The sequence below is a fragment of the Lactuca serriola genome, chromosome 3 (genome assembly GCF_051521515.1).
Source record: "Lactuca serriola cultivar US96UC23 chromosome 3, Lser_US96UC23_V15, whole genome shotgun sequence".
Classification (NCBI taxonomy): Eukaryota; Viridiplantae; Streptophyta; class Magnoliopsida; order Asterales; family Asteraceae; genus Lactuca; species Lactuca serriola.
The window spans coordinates 247,937,715-247,957,269 of NC_136410.1; positions in this window are offsets into that span (position 1 = coordinate 247,937,715).

Here is a 19,555-nt window from a genome sequence, read left to right on the forward strand (position 1 = left end):
GGGCCATACTGCTCGATACTACAGATCTCAACCCCAACAGAACCAATAGCCAAACAACAACAACAACCGCAACAAAAATAACAACAACAAAAATGTTGGGGCTAGTCACACTTGTTATGGATGTGGAGGAACCGGTCATTTCAGACGCAATTGCCCTAACGCCAACAACCAAGGAGCAGGAGGATCACTGAGGGTCGTGATTTTGGGTCAAGGTGAGGTAATTCAAGACCCGACGGTTGTTACTGGTACGTTCCCACTTAACAACACTTATGTATGCATCTTATTCGATATTGGAGCCGAGTGGAGCTTCGTTAGTAACAAATTCAAACACTTACCAAACCAACAACCCCAAAAGCTAAACAAAGCCTTCATTATGGAGATGGCTAATGGAAAAACCGAAACAACCAAAGATATTTGTGTAGGGTGCACATTAACACTAAACAACTAATCTTTTCAAATAGATTTGATGCCAATAACTATGAGGAATTTTGATGTGATAATCGGCATGGATTGGTTAAGCTCCCATCATGTTGATATTATATGCTGTCACAATTAGCATTTTTAGATCGGAAATTCTATCTTCGTGTAAAAATCAACTCTTATAGAACTTGTAATCTAAGTTGATATCATGTACTATGCTCATTCAAAATCAACCATTTGAAACAAAATTCATGGGTGAAGTTCAAAACCTAATTCAATGCATCTCGTATACTTAACTATAGGATTGAAGCCCTAATATCCCTGTTCAAACTCAGAATGGACCAGGATCCCTTATTGGGCCTAATGGGCCAGTAAACTCTCAATTTGGTTATTTTGGGTTAAGGAACCTTATTTGGGCCTTAAATCGACCCATATTCATTAAATAATAGCATTTTGGGCCATAAGACTTCTCATGGGCCTTATTGGGCCTAAAATGTCTCACTTTGTCATCATGGGCCTAAGGGGCCGTAAATGGTTTCTTGAACCCTAATGGGCTTTAAACTCCTTTTCCTTATCACTATTGGGCCATAAACCCTCCTATGGGCCCAATGAGCCGAAAACCTTCAATTTGGGCCTTATAATTTCGAGCATAATCAAGAAAAGGCCAAACCCTTCCTTTCTTTTTTCCTTCCCTCTCATTCTCGAACTTGAGAATATATATATATATATATATATATATATATATATATATATATATATATATATATATAAAAGAAAGGAAATAATATGGAAAAAAAATTTAGGAAGACACCTCACCATTGCATGGTGAGTATCCATGCATAATACCCTCCATATATCCATGAAGACCCATACCTCTAGGCAAGGTCTTGTCACTCCCTCCCCCTCTTCTTCTAAATCTCGACCATAAGACTTTCCCCACACCATTTTTCACTTCAAACTTAAATCACATTCTTGATTTCCTCTCATACCTTCCAAAGAACCGAAGGAAAATTCTACCACTTCTCCTTCTAAAAATTTATAGATTGGTGTGTGTTTCAAGAGGTCGCCACTGAAAATCCCTTCATCTTGGTAAGCTAATTCTCATCAAAGTGTCTAACTTCATGTTCATGATGAACTTACCTCTCTTAACACTCCATTTCCTGATCTATGTTCCTTAGAAACCTCATAAGCTCGACATCTACCCAAGAAAGGTTCTAGGGCCGAGATCCTCATCATTCTTCATCAAAAACCAAAATCTTCAAACCAATGTGAGTTCATACCCCCTATTTTTGGTTTTTACTATGTTTTGGGGGAGAATACAAGTTTTTTTTTCTATAGATCTATGTGTATATGCATGATTTTGTGTGTTTTTCATGATATATGTGTGATTATGTGTTAGAAACTTCATAAACTTGAAGATATGTTAAAATATGACGATATTTGTAGAATATAACATTTATTTCAACTTATTATGCAAAGAAAAGGTTTTAAACACTTCAAAGTTGCTTAAAACTAAGAGAATTGTATAAGAGGGCCAAAAATGACAAAATAATAAAAAATGAGGCTATTATATGTAACTCACAGTTTTAAGGGACCAAAAAGGATTTATTTTTGATAAATATGAATTTTTATGGTATTTGTGATTTTAAAAGGGCTAAAAGTGTAAATTTTCACAAATGGGCCTCATTTTGGGCTTTCACGACTTTTGGTCCAAAATTGCAAAATTTTAGACTTTTGGTGGGCTTAAGTGTCACTTTAAACAAAGTTGTGCCAAAAATGTAAATTTTCGACAAGAAGGACTAAAAATGTAAATTTATTAAAACTTGGGGCAAAAAGATAAATTTATTTATAAATGGGCAAAGAATGCACTTTTCATAAAACTAATACAAAAATGATATTTTTGACAAAAGTGAGTTAAAAATGTTATTTTTACTTAAAACTAGCCTTAAATGCAAATCTTTGGCCTTAAAGGACCTAAAGTGACATTTTTACCAAAAATGTGCCTTAAATGTAACTTTCGATTTTAGGACCAAAAATATATTTTTACAAAAAGCGGGCCTTTTTATGTCATTTAAGTAAACAACAAAGCTTAAACAACCAACATAACAACCCTCGAATCTATTACGTCATTTATACTTTTATTGGGTTTGGAATATAATATACATGCTTAGTGGGCCTTGGTTGTCCACTTACATGTTTATTGGGCCTGAAATATACATTATATGCTTATTGGGGCTGGAATATAATTTACATGCTTAGTTGGCCTTAGTTGTCCACTTACATGTTTATTGAGCCTAGAATATACCTTATATGCTTATTGGGCCTGAAATATAATTTACATGTTTAGTGGGCCTTGGTCGTCCACTTACATGTTTATGTTGGATTAATGTCTAAGTCCATAACTATAATTGGTAAAACTTGACCCGACCCGACATGGTCCATTTGGGTTGCATGGCATCATGCACTTGGATAGACTAAAATGAGAGAAATAACACTTAAGGTTTATTAATATATTATAAGTTCTAATATATTAATAAGGTTATTTAATTAGTATTGATCAAGAATTAATTTGGAATTAATTAAGTGATCAAAAGGAGACTAATTAAATATATGGGTTGATTGTGTAAATCATTCATTCTTATATATGTGGGCTTGTGATCCAAGATTCCTTATGTTGGACTAAGTCCATGGGGTGACCCATGGATGCTCCATGGAGGTTAAAATCCAGGGAGCATAAGGAATGGGTAAAGTCACGAGTTACATGGTGTAACCCTAATAGCCACCATATAAAAGAATCCCATGGCTCAAGAAATCGTACACTATGTGTGAGGGTGAGGGCAAAACGATTTCATGAAGTGTTCTAATTTCTCTCTAAGTTATTCCAAGTGCTTATGGTGTTGTGTGAACCATTTGAGGTGTCACACTTGGGGCACTAGGCACTCAAGCTTCATGAAGACAAGCACCAACAAAAGGTATGTTATTCTAACTTGTGTTATTCAAAGTTTTGTATGCTAGAATAGTACAATACCTTGGAAAGTTGATATTTTCATGTATAATAGAGAAAACATAGATCCAAGGTATTTAGGGTTGCATGTACACTTAGGAGTGTTAGATTGCTCAAAACCCAACAGTGGTATCAGAGCCAAGGCTTGTTTTCTTGTTGTACTTGCTTAAACTGCTTAAAAATCGACTTTTGGTGCTGTCAGCCCAGCAGAATCACCGAGTCCATGAAGGGACTCGACGATTCCAAGGCAAAATGCATCCAACTCGCCGAGTTTTGTTCATGCACTCGACGAGTTGGACCCCCAGACAGCATATTTTCGAGTTTTGGTGCTGGAATTGGTCTAGAATCATTACCTTTGACTGTTTTGGGCTTATAAAACTTGTTTTGAATGTGGTGATGATTATGTTAAACCAATTTCAATACTATAATAAAATTTTCAAGTTTATATGTGTTCATGTTATTCTTGAAAATTGTTGATTATGAATGATCATGCTTATGAGTTTTGCTAGATCATAGGAATTGTGTGCAAATAGTTTGTTGATATAATTCATGATCTTGTTGAAAAATTGTATGGAGTTCATAACTTGTCCTCAAGTTATGAATTTTTCAAGAATTTTATGTTTCCTTGATTTATGAGTTAGTTTAGATTGATAATGAAAAAATTATGTTTTAGTTGTTTTCAATCCATATTAGTCTAAAAGAAGTTCATAAAATATGTTTTTGTAACTTGTCTTCAAGTTATGTGAAAAGTCATATTTATGAATCTTAAAAACTCATAAAAGTTTTGTAGGTTACATAAAATGTAAGAGTTTTTCCATTAAATACTTTAATGACTCCATAACTTGTCCTCAAGTTATGGATGTTGAAGAGACACTTCTTTAAAGCGTTTTTAAAGAATAAGGGGTTACATTAAAATGAAGAGTCTTCATTTTAATGAACCATTAAACTCATAAGTTATGATTTAAAGAGTCTTGAAATAGTTTCAAAACTTGCTCTCAAGTTTTGGAATTTGAAAAGTTACTCCTCATGTATACTTTAATTCCAAATTAAACATTGAATTTTTTAAAAGTTTTAAATTCAACCCTTATACTATTATTATAATTTTAATTATATAGATATGTATAAGAGGAAGTCAATCTTACCATTAGTAGGCCTCATTCACGAAGTCGGTCTATAAGGGGGGTATAAGGTTACTGCCTATAAAATGGCAGTTTAATGGGTGTCCACTCTCACCCACCGCTTCCTTGACTGGTGGAGGGTCGTTAGCCGAACGGGTAGGATACGACTTTAAATATTCATTAAAAGTATAATGAAAAATACTAAGTAACTAAACACTTATAAATTCCCAATCTTAGTTACGTAGGAAAATGTGAAAAGGTGCTAGCCCATAAAATTACACTTTGTACCTTACCAAGTCGTTAGTGGAGCGTGTGTGGTTAACCGGCACACTAATATGGACTAGTAAGAGTGGCAAAGGGTAACTTGACTTTATTATAGATCGGTGGAGCGTGTGTGGTTAACCGACACATCGATTAGGTAATATTGTTAAGGGTACCAAGTCAATTTGTATGGTTATTCACACCTTGTTTGTGATCCTCGGCATCCCAGTCACAAATTTGAAAAGGCACAATCGAGATTCAAACATGCCATTGAAAAGTTCAATGTATCTCAAAATACCTAGGAGTTTCAAAACCAATAAAACCTAATAATAAAATATTTTGTTTTCATGGTGGAAATTGGTAAATCGTCATTTGCCTACCTTTAACTATTTTATAACTTGGATTACGGCATCCCTCTTCTAGTTATAAATAAGTTATTGGGTCCTAGCCTTAATACTTCAATTGGGTGTTGTATTAAGGACTTTAAATCAACTAACTTGAATTTCTCCCATTATAGATGTCTAGTTTAGACAGCTATGGTCTTCCCAAATCTTTAGGAACAAGCTTCCTAATGAAGATGATATCCCAAATGGCAATGAAGGTGAAAGATCAATCCCTTTGTTGGGCATTTGTGGGACCAGAAATCATACTTCACTTAATCCACCTCCTCCAATAAATCTCCTTATCCCACAAGTTTTAAGACTTGATAAGTTCTAAGTCACTCAATCCCTATTGGCAAGCAAAGTCTATATGTGCTTAGATCTTGGAGATTAAGCCACATATTGACAAGTCGGGAGAGTCGGGTGTCGAAGTCTCGAGGTAGCTGGCTGCTGACTTGGTTCTTTAGTCACTCCCTGATGACAGGTCGCGACAAGACTCTTAATGATCTTACCTATTTGCTCGAAGATGCTAAATCAGCAATGATTTAGAGCATTAGTAAAGCAAATTGAATTGGAAGTTCTACTTTCCAAACCTATTTGGACATTGAAAATGGTGACAATGGAGGTCCAGGAAAAACTTTCTCTTCCCAATGGAAAGGGATCGGCCATAGTCAACTCGGTTGACCAAATGGTAAAGAGAAAGGTTAAGTGTGATAGTTCCATGTACCGTTTCCAAAGAGTCCATATGATTCTGTTGCCAAAGGAAAGATTTTGGTTGCGAAGCTGCTAAATTTACCTGAAACATCTTAAGGATGGTAAAGTCAATAGGTTTGACTCTACTTCAGGTAAAGTCCATTGTCTAACTCTATTAAGTTTCTATTCTGAGATTCTTATTGCATAATGTGACGAGGTCACATGTTGATGTTTTAAGAATCACAGAAAAAGTGAAGAAACTTAAAGGAAGTATATGTTGATTCTGATCGCGAAGATGGATTTCGATCGCATGGTTCGGTGATCAGAATTTTGAGCTGTTACTTAAGAGTTATGATATATTGCTTAGGAATAGATAACAACAAGTTTTCCATATGGATTGTAAGGATTAATTTTTCCGCAAAGTTTTAAAATAAAAGAAAAATGGTTTTGATTTTATTTATTTTAAGTATCCTTACAATGGCATTTGTGAAAAATTGTTGATTATATGTTTCTATTGATAAGCAATATAGGAAATGGATTTGATTCTTTCATTTGTGGTAGTGTCATAGTTTACCAAATAAGGAAAGATTCTCATCACCCAAGTTTCATTTGGATAGAAACTTGGAATCATGCAAGTTGTATTGTGTGATGAATGAGAATTTTCATCTTTGGTAAATTAAGACTAATTCCTTGTTCACATTCGCATGTGAGTCAAGTGAAGGACTAAAGGATTGGGTACACTTGGTTGTGTGCTGGTCAGGTCCACCACAAAGGTTGATAAGATTTACTAAAGTTTAGTAAATATGATTATGCTTACAAGTTTAAGTGTAATTCTGAAACATTGGAAAAGTTTCAATGTATGGTAGAATGAAAAAAAAGAATCAAATAAGGCAGAAAGATAAAAGTTTCTCCAATCTAAAGAGATGGGAGAGTACTTGTGTATTTTGTGTTATGATTATCTTAGTGATTATGAAACCATGTCACAATTGATCCTCTGAGGACACCTTAGTTCATTTTGACTAAGGAGAGGAATCGTGAATTGTTGAAATGGTTAGATCAAAAGATAAATTATACTTCGTTCCAAAATTAAATCTTAGAGTCATACTCCGAGATTAAGCCTTGAGTGACATAATCTTAAGAAAGGTTTATAACACTTGTTACATGTAAAGTAAATGTGTTCTTACTCTTGTACATTTGAAATTGGTAAGTTGTGATGTTTTAGATAAAACAAAGACCAACTAAGACCAATTGTGAGAAGTGTTTAAATTGATAAGAATTTGCACTAACTCTTGAATATTCGTTTTTGTCAAGGAATGGTTCTTGACAAAGAGAGTCTCATATGTCAAGAGGTCAGTGGGAGCCTTAAAAGGATCTTAAGATAGATTCAAGAACTAATCAAGAGTTTTGTTAATCACTAGACCACGACATGAGGTTTGTAACCTATCGTGTTGACATATTCTGTGCCCATTCCAGTTAAAGTTGGTTTTTCATTGGAGTTCTAAGAGTTCTCAACTGGTTGCATAACAACTTGGAAGCAATGGTAGGCCCTTGAGCTGCCAGGTGGCAAGAAATTAGATTGAGTTCAGTCCATATGAGTTTGGATTTGTCATTATCCTTGTCTTGTGACCATGGTTTTGACAATTCACATGGATAAGAACACATACACCATTAAATCTAAGTGTCATAAGGTTTCTCTCCGATTCATGAAAATGATAGTGAGGAAACTCTTTCACTAAGTAGATTTAAGTGGATAGCAAGTGTGAAGTTTGCATTCTCATGTCGTTAGTGGAGTGTGCGTGGTTAACCGGCACACTAACTAATGAGAATGGCAAAGGTTTAGACTCACATGTGAGCTATCTAAGGAAAGGTTTAGACTCCAGGTGTATGATTTGATAAAGTCTTATCAAGGCAATCTAGTATCTGAAATCTGACTGATTTCTAGGTACATGTCAAAGCTAGTCGGAGCATAAAGTGTTATGCTAGTTAGATAATAATCATTATGCTACTGGGAGCATGATGATTATGTTGAAAGTTAGCAATGTTAATTATAGAAAACAAAAAGTTTCAACTCGCTTTGGAAATGTTGTTTTACTATAATTAAGGGAGAGAAATTTATACTTCATTTCAATTCTACAAGCTTAGATTGAGATTTTAATCAACTTTAGTTAAGAATATATATGAATGTTATGTTGAAATGGTTCAACATAAGGAATTTCTATATATGTTGCTTTCTCAAAATTCGATTATGATTACGACATCCCTCTTCATAGTTCGAATTATGAGAACATGGCAAATAAAAATATTATAGCATGAATCATATCCCATATGCTTCGGATATAGGATCGATTGCATGTGTTATAATATTCATCCATTCTAAATTTTCCTAATGCTTAGGGCGTTAAGAAGGGAAAAGGGATTAGAACTGGATATGACTAAGATGATTAAGCAATTGTCGAGAACAATTTGGGGTTTTCCAAAGTTTGGTTACTCATGGACAATTGGAAGTATAGAGTAAGGATCGTATGACATATTTTGGAAAGAGGCAACTCTTGTTCAAAAGTGATGGTCAAGATGGGAATATGGAATTGTTTCCATAGGTGGAGGTTATTCTTTGAATCTGTGTAAGATTAAAGAACTTAATGCAAAGAAGGATGTTCAAAGGAATGTACTTTGTATTTGAGACTTCATATCCATGGAATTGCTTTCCATTGGAATACTTTGTAATGTTTGTTGCCAAGTCTTTGTGACTTGTGTGAATATCATTACAAGAGGATCATTGCATAGATTACAGTAAATGACAAGAACTTGTTATTCTTACATTTACAATAAGGATTGGGATTGTGAAATGAGAATCATAGAAGCCATGTTCAATTGATATACATTTCACAAAGAGATGACCATATGTAAACACAGTGTGCATACTTGGAGTATGGCATAACTATTGTTTAGAGAAACATAGTATGCATGCTTGGAGCATGGCATCACTACTGTTTCAATTCAAGTATTAAGTTGATTAATCGAAACATGAATAATGAGTGATCAATATGGTGCTTAGATAAAAGGTGTTTTATTTACGCTCAAAGTGTTGAGGCCATATAGGAATAGTATTATTTTGTGTTTCACTTTGCATGTTTTGACTTCCAGAATAACTAGGTCATTCTCCCGAACGACCAAGTTATTCAAGCCATCCACAGTCGGTCATATGTTGGAAGTAGATATGAATCAAGACTGTCGTGAATTTGTCTTGTATGATTTGTCTAAAGTGCTATAGACAATGTAATAGTTGCTACAACATTCATGAGTACTCATAAGGGCTGAGTATTGGATTCAACCCACGCTCATTTGGATTCACTTCATGGATTTTATCACGAGTGAATCATGAGACGATAATATCTTATATTCTTCAAACCTAGAGATATGAGTTGTTGACTATAAGTTGGTTATACATTGATTGCACGTAAACGCATTGGTAACTCGATGTTATAAAACGTGCGTTTGTGTATGATTCAACAAATAGTTAGTACAAGCATATGAGTCGAAGTTTATCCATTCCTTTTACCTTCGGGATAAAAGCGATATCTGTGGGCCCCTCGATGATTTGATGATGACAAATGGAAGTGCTCGGCCGGGCCAGGACTGATTTGATTTGTTCAATTAGTCAGTCGTCATAAATCAGAAATCGGGAAACAACAAATGGACAGAGAGAATGATTATAATCCATGTCTCAGTCCATATGATATCTAGAATGGAGGAATATATGATCCCTTATCTAATGGACAAGTCATTGACAAAGGTCAGAGTTCATCTACAAGGTCAGAGTTCGACAGAAGCTTTTGAGAGCTACGATTGCTAGTCGGGTTTTGAAGTCATACTTGCAATAATAGTTTTAGACTTATCCAAGTGGGAGACTGTTGGATTAATGTCTAAGTCCATAACTATAATTGGTAAAACTTGACCCGACCCGACATGGTCCATTTGGGTTGCATGGCATCATGCACTTGGATAGACTAAAATGAGAGAAATAACACTTAAGGTTTATTAATATATTATAAGTTCTAATATATTAATAAGGTTATTTAATTAGTATTGATCAAGAATTAATTTGGAGTTAATTAAGTGATCAAAAGGAGACTAATTAAATATATGGGTTGATTGTGTAAATCATTCATTCTTATATATGTGGGCTTGTGATCCAAGATTCCTTATGTTGGACTAAGTCCATGGGGTGACCCATGGATGCTCCATGGAGGTTAAAATCCAGGGAGCATAAGGAATGGGTAAAGTCATGAGTTACATGGTGTAACCCTAATAGCCACCATATAAAAGAATCCCATGGCTCAAGAAATCGTACACTATGTGTGAGGGTGAGGGAAAAACGATTTCATGAAGTGTTCTAATTTATCTCTAAGTTATTCCTAGTGCTTATGGTGCTGTGTGAACCATTTGAGGTGTCACACTTGGGGCACTAGGCACTCAAGCTTCATGAAGACAAGCACCAACAAAAGGTATGTTATTCTAACTTGTGTTATTCAAAGTTTTGTATGGTAGAATAGTACAATACCTTGGAAAGTTGATATTTGCATGTATAACAGAGAAAACATAGATCCAAGGTATTTAGGGTTGCATATACACTTAGGAGTGTTAGATTGCTCAAAACCCAACAGTTTATTGGGCCTGGAATATATCTCATATATTTATTCGTGTAAATTCGACTAAGGATCTAGTGAGACGTTTCGTTTGGCACCAAATGAGTGTACAATCGTAGCCTGTAGTTATAACCAGAGTCTCCCACAGAGAGAGCGAGAGTTTGTGTATAGATCTATACGGGGGTGACACCCCACACCTGAGTTGTTCGCTACAGTTAGACTAGGCCAGTCTAGGGTGACAAACCTTACCTTAAACATGTCGGCGTTTGATAGGCGTCATGACAGGCAAAATTGTCATTATCAAGTATTGTTATAACGGCTCGCTTAAAGGAATTAACACCATTATAAAATTTACGGGAAACAATCTTTTGTGGAAACACGGTAACCTACACGCACTGGTACTCAACCTCGAGTGTTGAGATTCCAACATTTTCATAAACAGACAACATCGAGTTGTCTGGGTTCATTCTCTTTATATTCTCATAAACAATAACACACATGCATTAATACAAGATCGGAAACAAACATTTCAAACTGTTTTTCAGAAAATATCGGATTTTCTGGTGTTTAAAAAATAACACAAAACATTTATCTCAAACATGCTTATGAACTCACCAAAATTATATATGTTGACCTTTTTAAATTAACCTGTATTCTCAGGAAATCGTTGAGCAGCTTGGTCAACAAGAATACCTAGATATTTTGTTATGTTTTGTTTTCATCATACTTTGGATATTTTGACATGTAATATTGAAATAGAATACTTGATGTAAAAAATGACAGTTGTAATATTACATGTGTGATGATGATGACGTAATGTTTCAATTATATACACTGTGATGATACTACAATAATGAAGTCACTCAAGCCCCATGACATTTCCGCCGTCTGGTTCAGGGGTGTGACATGTGCTACGAGAAGGTCATTCTCCTTCACCTCCCCAATCACGAAACCCTAATAATTTATGGTGATAAACCTCGTGCCAATCTTCGTCTTATCTCGTGCATTAAGGCACAGAAGTGCCTGCACAAGAAAAACTATGCCTTCCTCGCTCATATTGTGGTAGCCAAAGAATAAGTAAACATTAAAGACATCCCAATGGCATGCAACTTCCCGGATGTATTTCCTGAAGACCTTCTGGAAATACCCCCAGAAAGATAAGTTTAATTTCGAATCGAACTCATACCGGGAGCCACATCAATTGCCAAATCACCCTATAGGTTAGCTCCCACCGAAATGCATGAGTTATCCAGTTAATTAAGCAAACTGTTGAACAAGGGATTCATCAGGCCAAGCTTCTCACCCTGGGGAGCTCCGGTCTTGTTTGTCAAGAAGAAAGTCTGATCTTTCAGAATGTGCATTGACTATCGGGAGTTAAACAAACTCACTATCAAAAACTAATACCCACTCCCTCGGATTGATGATTTATTTGACCAGCTTCAAGGAACTAGTAACTTCTCCAAAATATATCTAAGATCCGGTTATCATCAGCTCCGAGTCCGAGAAGAGGACATTCCAAAAACTGCTTTCCGAACTCGATACGGCCATTATGAATTCGTTGTGATGCTCGTCGGTCTAACAAATGCTCCCATAGAATTTATGGACCTCATGAATCAAGTCTTCGTCCATTCCTCGATAATTTTGTAATCGTCTTCATCGATGATATTCTCATATACTCCCGAAGCAAGGAGGAGCACAGTCAACATCTCCGCCAAATCTTGGAAACTCTAAGAGTTGAAAGGCTATATCGAAACTCTCCAAATGCGAGTTATGGATTCGCAGTGCAAATCAAGAATGAAGTAGAAGAAAGATTAATCCAAGCATGCACACATTTTATATCATATAAACGTCAAATACACCTTGGTTACACACTCGATCCGTAAACACTATGAGACACTCTCTGATTCGTCAACAACCCTGACATGATTCTGACAAGCCCTGTATATAGGGGTAGTTGGCTGTAAACAGTTTTACGACCATAAACCTATTTATGGCCGTACACACATACACAACCGTAAACGCTAATAAAATTAACAAAACATGACCATGAACTTAATAAGACCTATACATATGATTTCCTAGCCCAAACCACAAAATAATGACTTATCATACATTAATACAAGACCGGATACAAACATTTCAAACCGTTTTTCAGAAAATATCGAATTTTCTGGCATTTACAAAGTAATACAAAACATTTTATTCAAACATGCTTATGAACTCACCAACATTATATATGTTGACCTTTTCAAATTAACATATATTCTAATAAAATCATTGAGTAGGTTGGTCAACAAGAATACCTGGATATTTTATTGTATTTTTTCATCACCTTACTTTGGATATTTTGTCATGCAATATTGAAATACAATACTTGATGTAAACAATGACAGTTGTAATTTTGCATGTGTGATGATGATGATGTTTTGTTTCAATTATATACACTATGATGATGCTACAAAAGTCACTCAAGCCCCCCGGATGCTTCGGTCGTCTGGTTCGGGGGTGTGTAAATTCGAGCATTGAGTAACATAATCAAGCATATACAAATCAGACTATCATACTGACTAATCTATACTAGCATGCAATTCATAAAGCTAATACACATATAACAGGCACATAATGCATCCTTCCTTGATCCTTAGTCCTAATCTAGCATGCAGTTCTTATAAACATATCATAACGTAAGCTTGTATGGGTAATTTAGGAGTATTTACATGAGTTCGGCTGATTGCATGCACCATACTCTTTTTCTCTTTTTCAAAGTTCTTTTTGCTTTTTCTAAAAGTCTTTTTATTTCTAAAAATCCTTTTACAAAATGATTTTTTTGAAAATTTCTATACTAATTCCTTAGTTCGAGTTCAGGCACACCCGAAAGTGTGCCCGAATCCCTCAAACCAAGGCTCTGATACCAACTTGAAACATCCCAAAAATACACTCCAAAAATTCATTTTTGAATCATTTTAGAAAAGAGTCAGAATTCATTAAAGAACATAATAAAATCATAATTCATGTATCTCAAGCATCAAATCCAAATACTGTGTCAAAACTATGCGTTAAATATCAGTCTAAAATATCCCAGGTTGAAAACTGTGGTATGTGTCATGCAGTCATCTCGAGCCCTTCCCCTTGCTAGTGGAAGTACCTAAAACCAAAACTGAAAACTGTAAGCACGAAGCTTAGTAAGTCTCCCCAAACTACCACATACCATACACATAATCACATACTGCAAACATTGGGCCTAGTCCGCTACCTCGGGCCCCGCCCGACATCGGATGAATCCGACATCAGGCACTGCCTGGCATCGAGCCCAGCTCGGTATACAAATCTGTTTCTACTAGGCCCTGCCTGTCTCTGGGCCTCGCCCACTATACACATACAAACCATAACATATAATCATGCAAGTACATAACAGGCAATCATTACATTATAACTGCTAGTCTCAAGGCCTCGCCTATCTTGGGCACCACCCCTACTCTGCTACTAATGAGATATGGAATGTTGTCCATACTCAGCTAGTGATGAGATACGGGACCCCACCCACACTCATCTACCTGCCAGGCACATACAAGTATCACAAATACAACATGTATAACTAAGCATGCATTCCTTCCTCGGGTATCACTTGGCATAGAACCGTAGTTCAGAAACATACATATAAATCTTCCTCGGGCCTCGCCACGCCACACACCGAAATACGAAACACATAAACTGCATCGGGCTTACCCCAACATTGGATCTAAATCCGGTATACACTAACATACATAAACGGGTCGACATTGATGCCTTTGACACATTCCTACTGGAGAAAACTCACCTCACAAGCTGAGTGTAGAATCCTGCGAATAACCCCTCGCTGCTAGCTGACAGATCCTCGAACTGCTGATCACTAGACTCCCCAAGCTATCATTACCAACATAATGCTTAGTCAAGAACTGATAATCCTTCTTAGGGTAAATGACCATTTTACCCTTGGTCAAAGTCAAAGTCAACGCGTGGTTAAAGTCTAAGTCAACACCCCGAGCTGACTCAACTCGCCGAGTCTCCTCCCAACTCACCGAGTTCCTTCGCTACTCAGACTTGTGATAAACCAAGTCAACTCGCCGAGTCATCCTCAGACTCGTCGACTTCTACCTCTTCCAAAATCGGGATAACTCGTCTCAACTCGCTGAGTTCCTCCATTCAAAGTCAATGTTTGGTCAAAGTCAAAGTCAACACCCCGAGTTGACTCAACTCGCCGAGTCATCCTCCTGACTCTCAGAGTGATGGGTTTTTTCCATATGAACATTCCTATGTGCACATAAAAACCCTAATGCTTGGATCTAGGTTTCTCTATTAAACATGCATTGAATCCAAGGCTTCTAATGGCTAATTAGGTATAAGAACAATACAAAACCAGAGTTAGAAGCTTACCTTGAAACACTTGTTTGGTCTTCTTGTTCTTGGAGCTTTAGAGTCACAATTGTCACTCCTCTAATGGCTTACAAACACCAACTAGCAAAGAGAATGATTTGAGAGAGAGGAGAGAGAAGGAAATCGGCCAGGGTTTCCTTGCTTTAGAAGAGGTGCCGATTTCCCTATCCCAAAGGGTCTATTTATACTTGTAAGGCTCCTAGGGTTTCACCCTTAAACCCTAATTGGATAACTTAAACTCTAAGCAATCCTAATCCTTTCCTTAGATAGGCCTTGGACGAATTTGAGGCTTATCCTAGCCCTAGAAATGGTCCAACCCTCATCCCTTAAGGATTTACAGCTCAAAGTGTAACTATCAAACAATTGACAGTTTATACCCTCTTATTCAATTAATCTCTTTAAGTCACCAAATTAATACTAATTAATTTATGACTTATATTAATCAAATAACAATATTATTATTCCTTATATTATTCTCATAATATATTAATAATATCTATTCTCTCATAATAAATCATCTTGTCAAGTTGCTATGGTGAAGGCAACCCAAAAGGATCATGCACAATCGGGTCAAATACTTGCCTAATATAGTTGCAGCCTTAGACACTATTCCAACAGTCTCCCACTTGGATAAGTCTAGTAACTATATGCACAAGTACAATCCGATTCGCAATCGTAGCTCTCAAAAACGTTGTCAAACTCTGATCTAATCAATCTTGTCCTTTAGATAAGGGATCGTACAGTCCTCTGTTAGATATCATGCTGACAATTCTATGGAATAATTAGTCTAGCATTTGGTTTCTCGATTTCCGATTTATTTGACATAGAACTTAATCGAACACATCAATTCAGTTCTGACTGGGCCCGACACATAAGTCAAATCAAATCATCGAGCGGCCGAGATATCGCTTTTTCCTTCTTAGGATAAAAGTTACAGATAAACTTCGACTTATATGCATTTACTTATTCATTAATCAACTATACACAACAATGCGTTTTATAACATCGAGTTACCAATGCGTTTTCGCATTATCAATATACAATCAATTAACAAATAACAAACCATATATCTAGGTTTTAAGACTATATGATATTATCGTCTTGCGATCACCCTTTTTATCACATTCCATAAGATGATTCCAGCAAGCATGGGTTTGTTCCAATGCTCAAAACTAGTTCATAAGCACTCATGAACGTTGCAACAATCTTTTACTATGTCTAAAACCATTTAGACAATCTACACTCCTATTCATGACAATCTTCATTCATATCTACTTCCGACATATGAACGATTGTGGACAATTTGAATAATTCGATTATTCTTAATAAACTCAATTATTCTGGAAGTCAAAACATGCAAAGTGAAACAATAGTTAAACAATCAACATCAGACAGTAACATTACTTATAAATAAAACTCCTTTATTTAATCATCAAATGTTAATTACATTTATCTATTACATGTTTCTAATACTATCTAATCTATGCTAATATCATCCTTCAGCCCAATACTCCTAGCATGTTGTAAGTGCTTAACCCTACTCAGTCCCTTCGTAAGCGGATCTACTGGGTTATCTTCTGATGATATCCCCTTCACTACGAGTTGTCCTTCTTCTACACGATGTCTAATACAGTGATATTTTCTGTCGATATGTCGTGATCTACCATGATCTCTCGGTTCCTTAGTCAAGGCAACCGCTCCTTCATTATCACAAAAAATCTCCATGGGCTCCTTTATGGTAGGTACAACTCCAAGATCACCAATGAAGTTCTTCAACCATATTGCCTCCTTCGACGCTTCGCTCGCTGCAATGTACTCTGATTTGCACGTTGAATCAGCTACGGTTTCCTGCTTGGAACTTTTCCAAGTCACTGCTCCTCCATTCAGGGTAAAGACCCAGCCCGACTACGAACGGTAGTTGTCCCTGTCGGTCTGAAAGCTGGCGTCACTATACCCTCGCACCTTCAAGTCATCACTCCCTCCAAGGACTAAAAACAATTCCTTCATCCTCCGAAGGTACTTAAGGATATTCTTCACCGCAATCTAATGGGCTCTGCCAGGATTCCCTTGATATCTACTAACCATGCTCAAAGCAAAGGCTACATCAGGGCAAGTACAAGTCATAGCGTACATGATTGAGCCAACTGCGGAAGCGTATGGAACTCGGCTCATTTCAGCTATCTCAGCTTCGGTACTCGTACTTTGAGTCTTACTCAACTTGGCATTACTTTGTATCGGTAATTCTCCCTTCTTCGAGTTTTCCATACTAAAACATTTTAGTACCTTCTCTAAGTAAGTGTTCTGACTAAGTCCTATTAGTCTCTTACTTCTTTCTCTTACTATCCTTATTCCCAAAATATAGGAAGCCTCTCCGAGGTCCTTCATAGCGAAGCACTTCCCGAGCCAGGACTTAACCTCCTGCAGAGTCGGGACGTCGTTTCCTATGAGTAATATGTCATCGACATATAGAACAAGGAAGCTTACTATACTCCCACTGGCTTTGACATATACACACGATTCATCTTCGCTTCGTACAAATCCAAACTCTTTGACTTTCTCATCGAAGCAAAGATTCCATTTGCGAGATGCTTGCTTAAGTCCATAAATGGACTTCTCAAGCTTACACATTCTATTCGGATGCTTCGGATCCACAAACCCCTCTGGCTGAGCCATGTAAACATCCTCAGCCAACTTCCCGTTAAGGAAAGCGGTCTTGACATCCATTTGCCAAATCTCATAATCATGAAATGCGGCAATAGCTAGCATCACTCTAATAGACTTTATCTTCGCAACTGGTGAGAAGGTCTCATCATAGTCAACTCCGGGAGTTTGAGTAAAGCCCTTCGCAACCAATCGCTCACTAATATACGTGTCCCCTTCGGTAGTAATATGAAAACCATACAACTAGGGTTGAACTCTAACTCTTTCGGAACGTCTAAGAGGTAACGATACGTCAATCGGTTCAACCGGAGTTTCCTCCTCGGGTTGAGTGCCAGTGGTAGAGGTTCCTTCATCTATCGATTCTTGAATCTCTTCAAGCTCAATTTGCCTCCCACTGTCTCCTTGGCCTATGAGTTCTCGCTCTCGGAAAACTCCTCTCCTCGCAACAAAGACAACATTGTCCTTCGGTCTATAGAAGAGATATCCAAAGGATTTTTGCGGGTAGCCGATGAAAATACATCACTCACTAAGAGGTTCGAGCGTGTCATGAGTATCTCGTCTTACGAAAGCCTCGCAACCCCAAACCTTGATATGTGCTAACAAAGGAGCTTTCCCCGTCCACATCTCGTGAGGTGTTTTGGTAACCTTCTTAGTAGGGACTCGGTTAAGGATATGGGCGGCAGTCTCTAAGGCATACCCCCAAAAAGAGATAGATAGCGAAGCACGACTCATCATAGAGCGAACCATTTCCAACAAGGTCCGATTACGCCTTTCTGCCACACCATTCAATTGCGGTGTCCTAGGTGGCGTCAATTGTGAAACTATTCCACACTCCTTGAGATAATCATGGAATTCAAGACTTAGGTACTCTCCTCCTCGATCAGATCGAAGCATCTTGATTTTCCTGCCCAATTGATTCTCCACTTCATTCTTGAACTCTTTGAACTTTTCAAAAGTTTCTGACTTTTGCTTGATTAAGTAGATATACCCATATCTACTATAGTCATTGGTAAAAGTCACGTAGAAGCGGTTTCCATCCTTCGTGGTAGATCTAAACGGTTCACACACATCGGTATGTATGAGGTCCAATAGACCCTCACCCCTTTTGCACGTACCAGCGAAGGGTGACTTAGTCATCTTTCCAAGTAAACAAGACTCGCATGTGTCATCTTCCCTAAGGTCGAATGACTCCAACACTCCATCCTTTTGAAGTTGGGCTATGCGTTTCTTGTTGACATGTCCAAGACGACAATGCCACAAGGATGCCTTATCCATACTATTGGAAGAATCCATGCAAAAAACATCATTTCCTAAGTTATCAACAATCATAACAGTTTCATAAATTCCATTACACGGTATTGCTTCAAAATAAAAGACACCATTTAGATAAGCCAAAATAGAACCATTCTCATTATTAAAAGAAAATCTAAAACCTTGTCTAAACAAACCATAAAATGAAATGATGTTTCTAGCCATTTTTGGCGAATAGCAACAATTGTTCAAATCTAAAGATAAACCATTCCTAAGCACTAAAGAATACACTCTAATCTTGGTCACAGGCGACGATCTTCTGTTCCCCATGATTAGATTTATTCTTCCATGCTCCACGTCTCTATTTCTTCTTAGTCCCTGCACATTAGAACAAATGTGGTAACCACAACCGGTATCAAGAACCCAAGAAATATCATGAGATGAATCGTTAGATTTAATTGTGTATATACCTGCGAAAGACGGCTTGATCTTTCCTTCCTTGGTGGCTTGCAGGTACTCTGGGCAGCTTCTCTTCCAATGTCCTATCTTGTGGCAGTGGTGGCACTCTACCTCCTTTGGGTTAGGGCAGGGCTTAGCGGGATCAACTTTGGTCCCACTAGAAGAGGCATCATCTCGGGCTTTAACCTTGCAATAGTTCTTAGACGAATCCTTCCTCTTATTTCCCTTTCCTTGTCCAATTGCCAAAAC